This window comes from Hippopotamus amphibius, chromosome 2, assembly GCF_030028045.1.
Source record: "Hippopotamus amphibius kiboko isolate mHipAmp2 chromosome 2, mHipAmp2.hap2, whole genome shotgun sequence".
NCBI classification, from domain to species: Eukaryota; Metazoa; Chordata; class Mammalia; order Artiodactyla; family Hippopotamidae; genus Hippopotamus; species Hippopotamus amphibius.
In genome coordinates, this window is record NC_080187.1 from 20,169,397 (window position 1) to 20,179,784 (window position 10,388).

The 10,388-nt window shown below is 42.0% G+C and overlaps 1 long non-coding RNA gene across 1 annotated transcript in view; it reads right to left on the reverse strand.

The window, feature by feature from the left end:
- Positions 1–7,187, reverse strand: part of LOC130846791 (uncharacterized) — an 84,487-nt gene extending 77,300 nt beyond the window's left edge. The window contains exon 1 of the long non-coding RNA XR_009051631.1: positions 7,121–7,187. This is a non-coding gene — a long non-coding RNA (uncharacterized LOC130846791). The remainder of the gene's footprint in view (positions 1–7,120) is intronic.
- Positions 7,188–10,388: the final 3,201 nt, after the last annotated feature.

Consider the following 10,388-nt stretch of genomic DNA (forward strand, 5'->3'; position numbering starts at 1 on the left):
CCTGAAGAGCCAAGGAGAAAAGCAGCACCAGATTTGCTCATGTGATGCTTCCAAACTGAAAGTTGCAGGGAGGTGGCTCAGTCTAAGGAGTAATAGTCTAAGAGTTAGTCCTGAGTGGTTGGTCTTTGCCGTTCACTGGAAGGCTGTAAGCAGAAGTGTGATACGGGAGGATGGGAGATGGCACTAAGGCCTCTTCTGGTACTGAGATGCTGTGGTTACAGGGGAAAAGGTCTATGTTGTAGGTAGCCTTTTACCCCGGGGTTTCCACCTGTCAGTGAGGAAAGCACAGAGACCTAGGACTATCCAGCACCTCAGGTAAGCCAAAGAACCCCTCCTCCCAGGAAGCCCGAAGGACCAGGTTGCAGTCCTTCGCAGGAAGCTTATATGTTTTCCGTTAAACACAGCTATCCATTTGGGTGTTTGTGTCACTGTTCCTTTTTTCTCTTTGTCTCTGCCGCTATCTCACTGCCTCTTTAATTCTGTCTCTCTCACTGCCCTGGTTTCTGTGTGCATCTGGATCTCCAGGGCATTATCTCTGTCCCTCTGTGTCTTTGTGATTTTCTTCTATCTTTGTATATTTCTGGCTCCCCTTCAGTCTGTCTTTCTGTTCCTGTGTATCTTTTCTCCTCTCTCCTAATCTTCACTCTATCTCTCCCCCCGCATACACTGTCTCCATCAATATATCACTCATGTTTTTTGATGACCCCCATGAAACCAGTCATTGGGCTTCTCTCTCACCAGAACTGGGACTCAAACCATTTACTTGTTCAACCACATCTTCCGTCTCTGATTCTTTTTTTATCACTTCCATTTCATCTCTAGAGTGGAGCTCCTCCCCCAACCAGACATTACTCATTTCCAGCCCCAAAGGCTGAAAACTTGAGCTCAACCTCCCTTCTAAATTCCAAAATCATCTCTGGCCCTGGTTCCAGGGAAGTGCCTTTCCCTCCTTCCCTGCCTAAGCACTCTGTCCAGTTCCAGAAACGTTTCCCCAGAAGCCCATGACAAGGCTGTGGCCACTGCGGACTTTCTTGGGGATGAAGGGTGGTGGTTTACAGACTCTAAATAAAATGTCCCTGACCACAGACACTCACCCCAACCTCAGGAGCTGCCCAGCCCTCTGCTGCAGCCTTATCCCTGCTCCTCCTCCACGCAGTCCTCTGGATGCGTCTAATGGCTCCCGCCTCATGCCCTGGCTCTCACCCTGACCTCCACTGGCCTCACCCTCTACACGTGGCAGAATGACAGGATGGCAGAGGGATCAGAGCACAGGCCTAGAAACTTGGTGGTTCAGGTTCAACTTCAGCTCTGGCTCTCCTACTCACTTTTTGGGTAATTCTGAGCAAGTTGCATCATCCCTCCATTGTCTCTTTCCTACTCCTAAGAGTTGGAGTCACAGTGCCTACCTGCCAAAGTTGTATGAGAATCAAGTAAGATCATGTATAGGAAGTTCCTGCTGCAGAGATGGAATAAAGGTGGTGATAGTGAAACATTTATTCCATTTCTACCTCTTCCCCACCCAAACCCCAGGCCCCTCCTCATCTCCCTGGCTGACCTGCGGCTGGGAGACACCAGGACAGCAATACCATTGATATTTACCACCAGAGTCTACTCGGATGGATCAGCGGGCATGCAGTTCCAGCAGTTATTTACTGTGAATATCCCCACCCCACCCCCCATCACCACCACTCCTTCCCACTCTCCCCTTCCATCTCCATCCATGAAACCCACTTCAAAGGCCAAACCAAACCACCGCCAGCACCCCCTTATCTCTGAGCTTCCCTGGACTCCTTCAAACAGTGATAATCTGTCTCCACTTTGAGGTCCCAGTCCTTGGGCGCTAATGACAATGTGAAATGCATGCTGCTCTCCCAACATTCATGTATCATCTACACTCTGCCCTGAGCTTGGGAGACTTGCAATGAAAAAACATAGTCTCTATACTGAAGATGTTCACAGGCTAGTGGGCGGGAGAGCTGTGTAAATGAACCATAGCAATGCAGTGTGAGAAGACTTCAGTAATTGAGGTGTGGCTGGACCTACTGAGAGGAGGGAGCTCTAACTTTGCCTGGGGCTGCCACTGTGAATACAACTCCATAGCTGAGCCCTCTGCTCCTCTATTGCAAGATCCATTTGATGCAATGCTGCACTAAGAGCCAGTACTGTCCATGTAGATAGAGAGAATAAGCCAAGGACAAAATAATAATGGTCTTCAACCTCAGATCTGGGTCATATCTGTATATCCAGTTTCTGGTGAGTCTGGGCCACAGAGTAGGTATCCAAGGAATCAGGGTATGCCCACACCCACAGCCAGTCCTCACAACTTAGCAACATTCTTGGTTGAAACTGAGTAATATTGTAAAAGCCAGAGAAGGAAGAAAGAGTTCAAGAAAACAGTCTAGTTGTTGGCCAGACAACTCAGATTCCATCCTGCCTGCTCCAAATTTGCTCCAACCCTCTCTTCACCCAAGCACTATCTTCCCAACCAGAATGTGTCATCTATCCAGAGACAGGTCTTCTCCATTTTCTTACTGTAATCAAATACATGATCATAACTTCAGGCCCTTTTACGGGAATGCTGATGTAAGGGAAGACTTAACAATGGGACCTCATTTATCTAGCAACATCAGCTGCTGGACCAAAATCAAGAACTAAGAAGAAATAAAAGTATTCCTCTGTGAAGCCAAAAGAGCCTGAAATCTATGTACTAACGCCCATCCACATGATTCATTGGAAAGTCTATCAGGACCACACGCAGCACCCATTGATTCTTATTTCTTCTATTTTTGGATCTCAGAAAGACAGAATTGGAATTGTCATAATCCCTGGATCGTGACACACACATCCTGGTCCATGCTGGGACTGCCCTTTAATTAGTCAGTTTAATTAATTAGTTATAATGTTGTAAATACCAATTAACCCATGACATAAAATGAAAGCCAGGACCTTGAGGGGGATCATGTGACACTATATGAAACCTCTTGCAACCATCCATTAACTGCCCCAGCTCAGGATATCCATCATCCTGAGTCCTGTGTTCATCATTGCTTTATTCTCCTTTTTAATTAGTTGTATCATATGTATTTCTGTGTGTGTACATGCACGTGCATTGTTTTTAACTTATATAATCTTGCTGTATATAAACTCTTTATATAACCTTGCTGTATATAACCTTTCACTTTATATCATTTTGCTAAGATCCATCCATATTGAGGCATGTGGTGTTGTTCCTTCATTTGAATGACTGTATAATGCCCCATTGGGTGGCTTTGCCATACTTTATTCACCACCTTTCCTGGTGACATCCAGGTTTCCTACTGTGGTGAATGCTATGACAAAGGTCCTTGTATGTGCCTCCTGCTGAACGTGTGCAAGAGTTTCTCTTGGGCAGGTGCCTAGGAGTGGACCAGTTGGCTCTAACCTGCTTGAGAATTTTGATAAGTCTAAAAGGCTTAAAGACCTAAATGTAAGACCAGAAACCATAAAACTCCTAGAGGAAAACAGGCAGAACACTCTTCGACATAAAATAGTAGCAATTTTTTTTTGGATCTATATCCTGAAGCAAAGGAAATAAAAGCAAAAATTAAAAAATGGGACCTAATTAAACTTCAATCTTTTACACAGCAAAGAAAACCATTGGCTAAATGAAAAGGCACTCTACTGAATGGGAGAAAATATTTGCAAATGATATGACCAATAAAGGGTTAATATCCAAAATATATATTAATAGCTCATACAACTCAACATCAAAAAAACAACCCGATTTTAAAATGGGCAGAAGACCTGAATAGACATTTCGCCAAAGAGGACGTGCACATGGCCAACAGGCACGTGAAAAGATGTTCGACATCACTAATCATCAGGGAAATGCAAATCAAAACCACAATGAGAGAGCCCCTTTTACCTGTCATTAATGGCTGTCATGAAAAAGAATACAAATAACAAATATTGGTGAGGATTTAGAGAAAAGGGAACCCTCGTACACTGTTGGTGGGATGTAAATTAATACAGCCACTATGGAAAACAGTATGGAGGGCTCCCAAAAAACTAAAAATAGAACTACCATATGACTCATATGATATGTATTCCTGGGTATATATCTGAAAAAAACAAAAACACCAGTTTCAAAAGATACATGCACCCCAATGTTCATAGCAGCATTATTTACAGTTGCCAAGATATGAAGTCAACCTAAGTGTCCCTCAACAGATGAATGTATAAAGAAGATGTGGTGTGTATATAAATACAGTGGAATACTACTTAGCCAAAAAAAAAAAAATTAATGAAATTTTGCCACTTATAACAACATGGATGGGCTTGGAAGGTATTACACTAAGTGAAATAAATAAGACAGAGAAAGACAAGTGCTGCATGATATCACTCATATGTGGAATCTTAAAAGCACAACAAACTAGTGAATATAACAGAAAAGAAGCAGACCCACAGATATAGAGAACAAACTAGTGGTTACCAGTGAGGGGAGGGGGCGGAGGGGCAAGATAGGAATGGGAAAGCAAGAGGTACAAACCTTTGTGTAAAATAAACTACAGGGATATATTGTACAACACAGGGAATGTAGCCAATATTTTGTACTGACTATAAGCCTTTAAAAATCGTGAATTACTATATTGTACACTTTTAACATATAATATTGCACACCAACTATCCTGAGATATAAATAAATAAATTTTTTTAAAGAAGAAAAATTCTTTCATCAAATAGCTCATTTCCCAACAGAACCAGAAAGGGGAGGTCCTACAACCAAGAACACCATTCCAGGAAGGTGGAGCTGTGGCCTATATTAGCAATCTCCCAGGAAGACTGTGGGTGTGGGACAAGTCAAAACACACTTAGATGTCAGGAAGTAATTACTGAAAAATGACTGTTTTTCCCAGTTTAGGAAGCAACAGGGAAACCTCTGCCTCCCTATCCCAGCTGCCCATGCTAATTCCTCATTGCACATTGTGTGGAAATTGCCATGGTACAATGTGGAAAAGGGTTACTCAGCAAACAAGGGTGTGTAGAGAGAGGTGGGGGGAACAACCAGTGGGAAGACACAGAGAAGCAGAGAGACCTGAAAAACATTAATGCCAAAAGCACCCTCAGCAATCGCAAAGTTCAACTCCTTGTCCCCATTTTACAGATGCAGAAAATGAAGCCTGAAGAGCAGGAATGATTTAGTCAACCCGTCTCAGTGAGACCAAGAACTGTAAAAGGCATCAACTCCAATCATCTCTTTAACAATTGAATTTCTCCTAAAGTACCCCCTAATAAGTGGTTATTTCGGTCTTATATTTACTCATGAGACAGAGAGCTCCCACCTTTGGAAGCAGCATGATTTATCATTGAAGAGTACTATTATAGGCTTAAAATTGAGCTGAAATATGCCTCTCAGTACCTTCCACTCATTCAACTCTCTGGATGCCACACAGAATATTAAGATAATAATAACAAGAACAATGATAATAATACAAGTCCACAATCCAAAATCTAAAAATGTGAGAAAAAAAAAACTCTAAAAATGTGAGATGAAAATGTAAGACCCTGATATGATGCATTTGGCAGCAAAGCTGATGTGAAAGGGTGAGTGTGTGTGTGTGGCGATAAATCCCACTCAGTACGAGTATGTTGGACTTACAGAAATATCTCTGTGTTTGATTATAGCGTATTGTTCCAGACCTCACCAGGAGTGTTATGTAATTAAGGCATGTGGAATGTACTATTACAGTGAACCATATAAAATTATTATTGTAGGTCAAGAATGGTCAGATATTGGCAATTTCCTATGGTTCAATTTAATGCTTTTCTAAAACCTGGTGCCAAGGATTTTGCATTAAGGATTTGAGGACCTGTAATCAAAAGGGGAGCCTCCACTTTTACAGCACTAATTATGTGATAGGTTCTGCCCCAAGAGTGACTCAAAAATTAAGATCTCCACCCAAGCCTTTCCCCAGGACCCCAGACTTGTCATCCAACAGCCTCCTCATCATGTTCTCTCTGTTTGGTGTCTAAAATCACCTTAAAGGCTGCACAACTTCATCTGAGATCTTGAACTCCCTCCCACAGTCTTCCTTGTCTCCGTGAAGGGCATCTCCATCCTTCCAATGCTCCAACCAAGAACTTGGACCCAGACGTTTCTCTTCTCTCTCTCACTCACATTCAGCTCAATAAGAAATTCTATCTGCTCTACTTCAAAATATATCCAGAATCTGCCATTTCTTTTGACCCTCCCTGCCACCACCCTATCCAATCTACCATCAGGCCACACCTAGGTTACTGCAGTAGTTTCCAACCTGGTCTCCCTGATTCCACCCTTCTCCCTTCAGGCTACTCTCAACATAGCAACCAGGATGATCCTTTTGAAGTTGAAATCAGAACCTGCCAACCTTCTGCACCACACCTTCCAAAGACTCCCCATCTCACTGAAGGAGAAAACAAGTCCTACCCAAAGCCCCACCCCAGAGGCCCTGTGTGGTCAGCCTCCAGCCATCCTGGCCACCTTGATGCTCCTTGAACACACCTGCTTCAGTGTCAGGAGCAGTCTTCTACCAGACACCCACAAGGCTTCCCCTCACCCCAGGTCTTCACTTAAATGCCCGTTCTCAGGAAAAGTTGTCTTTTCTGACCATGCTATTTTAAACTGCAACTAAAGTAACTCCCTAGCTCTCTTTTCTGTTTTTTAAATTTGTTTCTAAAGCACTAAGGCCATCTACTATAATATAAATTTAACTTATTTTTGTTGTCTACTGTCCATCTCCCCCCACTGGAATATAAGCTTCATAAAATCAGGGATTTTTATCTGTTGTTATCACTGCTTTATCCCATGACCTGGAACATTATCTTGCACCCAACAGTAATCACTCAAGTACAATAACTCATTATTTATCTGTAAGCTATTTACCTCTCTGCCTTAGAATCCACTGAGAATCAAGGAGGAAGGGAGAAGTACCTTGTAGCAGCCAAAATAGATGTCTGTATCGCCAAAGAGGTTATACAGATGGCAAATGAGTGCATGAAAAGCTGTTCAATGTTGTTAGCCAGTAAGGAAATGCAAATTAAAACGACAGTGAGATATCATTACATACTTAACAAAATAGCTAAAATAAAAAATAATACTGACCCCAAATTCTGGAGAGAGGATACAGAGAGGATGTTGGCTCTTTCACACATTGCTGGTGGGAAGTAAATTGATACAACCACTCTGGAAAAGAGCCTGGCAGTTACCTACAAACTAAATATGTGCCAACTGTATGACCCAGCAATTTCACCCTTGGGCATTTACACTAGAGAAATAAAAACATGTTCACACAAGAACTTGTACACCAGTATTCATAACAGCTTTGTTCATAGAATTCTAAACTGGAAATAACCCAAATATTTATCAATGGGTAATTGGTTAAACAAACTGTGGTCCATCCATACCATGTAACACCATTCAACCATGAAAAGAGGGACTTCCTAGGTGGTGTGGTGGTTGGGAATCTGCCTGCCAATGCAGGGGACGTGGGATCAGTCCCTGCTCTGGGAAGATCCCACATGCTACGGAGCAACTAAGTGCATGCGCCACAACTATTGAGCCTGTGTGCCACAACTACTGAAGCCTGTGCACCTAAAGCCCATGCTCTGCAACAAGAGAAGCCACTGCAATGAGGAGCCCACGCACCACAATGAAGAGTAGTCCCCACTCACCGCAACTAGAGAAAGCCCGTGTGCAGCAACAACAAAGACCCAATGCAGCCAATAAATAAATAAATACATAAATTTATATTTTAAAAAAACAGTGAAAAGAAATGAAGTATTAACCATGCAATAATTTGGATAGACCTCAAGGAAATGATGCTGAGTGAAAAAAAAAAAAAAAAAGACAACCCCAAAAGGATACAGACTGCATGATTCATTTTTATAACATTTGGCAAATAACATAATTCCAAGTTGGAGAGCAGATTTGTGGTTGCCAGGGGTTAAGGGAGGAAGAGGGAGAGGATGGCAGCTGTGACTATAAAATGCAGCAAGAGGGATCTTTGTGATTGAGATTTTCTGTATCTTGACTGTAGTAATGGTCACAGGAATCTACACATATGATAAATATCACAGGACTAAATACATATACACAAAGAAAAGTACATATAAATCTGGTAGAATCTGAATGTCAATGTCAACCTCCTGGTTGTGGTACTATATCAATATTATAGTTATGTCATTGTCAACTTCCTGGTTGTGGTACTATATCAATATTATACTTATGTCAATGTCAACTACCTGGTTGTGGTACTATATCAATATTATACTTATGTCAGTGTCAACTTCCTGGTTGTGGTATTATATCAACATTATACTCATGTAAGATGTTGTCTTTGGGGAAAGCTGAGAAAAGGATGTACAGAATCTCTTTGTATTTTTTCTTACAACTATATGCAAATCTACCTCTACAATTATCTCAGATAGATGTCTATAGGTCCATGCCCTAACACTCTTATCCTCTTCCCACAGGAAGTTCCTCTGGTACAAACTCAAAATCCATTGACCCTTACTTTAAACAGAATTGCAACAAGCTTAGTTACCACATTTTGCAGATAGCCAGATACATTGGAATGAGGAGAGTCTGCTAGAGTGCTCAAGGTCACACAATAGAGGGACTAAAACCCAGGTCTCCAGATCCCGATTCTGGTGTTTTTAGTATTCACAATCTTTTAAGGCCTTCATATGTTGTGGATGACAATAGTCAATACACACCTCTTCATTTGAACACTTTTAAGACCCTGGCTTGATCAAGCACACCAATTTTCTAAAAAAGAAATACAAGGGTAAGAAAAATTTGCAAGCATTTGTAAATCCCTGCAAGATGATTTGATATTAAGTGTGATTATATGTTTAAAAGTTACAACAGCAAAGATTTAGTTCAGTCTCAAGGAAAAGTTTCTTATTAGATTTCTTAAACCAAGAACGGGTAACCAAGGAACACAAAAAATCATCCTTTTCTGGGATTCTTTGAAAAACAGGTTAGGTGCTTATTTCAATAGATTTTGGTTAAGAGTCTATTGTGTACCCATGACTATGTTAGAAGCTACAGGAAAGGGATGTGACCTATTACCTGCCCTCTTAGATTTGATACTTTAATGGGAGGCGATGAAAAACAGTCAATCACAGCCTGGTATGAAATAGTCAATGAAAGAAAGAATGAGAAGCTAGATGAGCTTAGAACATAGATGAGCATCTCACCCCATCTTGGAAGCAGGGAGATGCAGGAAAGTTTTCTACACAAAATTTAAAAAAAAATAGGGGAGTTTGGTGCTATGAAAGGAAAGGAGTGGAAGCTTTCCCAGTGGAGGGAACAGCAAATACAACAGTATAGCTAATCCACAGTGCATTTGGGGGAACTGCAACTTGGAAAGTAGTAAGAGAAGAGCTGGACGCTAAGGAGGGATGATGGTGGACAGGTCATGAAAGGCTTTTCCAAGTAGCCTGAAAGGTTTAGACTATGATATAAGCAGAAGTAGCCACTGAATGGAGGCACTAGTCAGACTGGTTTCCACCACATGCCACAGGACATCCTTAAGCTTTCCTCTTTCTGTGACCCATCTGTTTGCAGAGCCCTCTATTTTTCTCCAGTATCACCCTTCCTAAATTTCAAGGCCTTGTTCCAACACCACCTCTTTCTCCAAGAAGCCTTCCCAGCCCCTAACTGGAAGGGATGACCTACTCCAAGTAGAATGGGTGTGGGTATTTATGTACGTGTACTGCACAACATTGCATGCAGTATAGCATAATAATTAGGATGCTCTGGAACCAGCTTGCCCCAGTTCCAAGCCTGGCTTTACCACTTACTCTCTATGCTTCAATTTCCTTATCTGTCATATGGGAATAACAACACATCTATGTCAAAAGGTTATCTGAGGATGGAATAATTTCATGGATACATCTAACTCACTCAGAAGAGTGACTGACACAAAGCCCACGGTTAATCAATGTTAGCCTTTGTTACATGCCATGGCCCCTGTACACACACAGCTGTGGGCTTAGTCAACTTTGGACTCATCAGAGAGTAGAAGTCAATGTCCTCCACTTACAGACAATCACCTCTATGACCTCATACTCCTTCCTCAGACAATTGGTCAACACAGGCTAGAAAGACACTTTCCTTTCCCAGGCAACCATGTGATAGAGGCAAGAACCTTAAACCATGATTTGGAAGAACTAGCTCCTCTTCCTAGCTCCTCTATCTTAATTCCTGGCTGACCTAGGGCAGTGCCTTCTCCTTCCAGAATGATAGTAGTCCCATCTGTGCAATGAGAATGAGCTCCTAGGAGACTCAAAAAGACAGAGGGCTTGGCAGCACTTTGTAAAGTGGTGATGCAAACGTGGTTTCCATCTCCCAGTCTGCAAGCCAC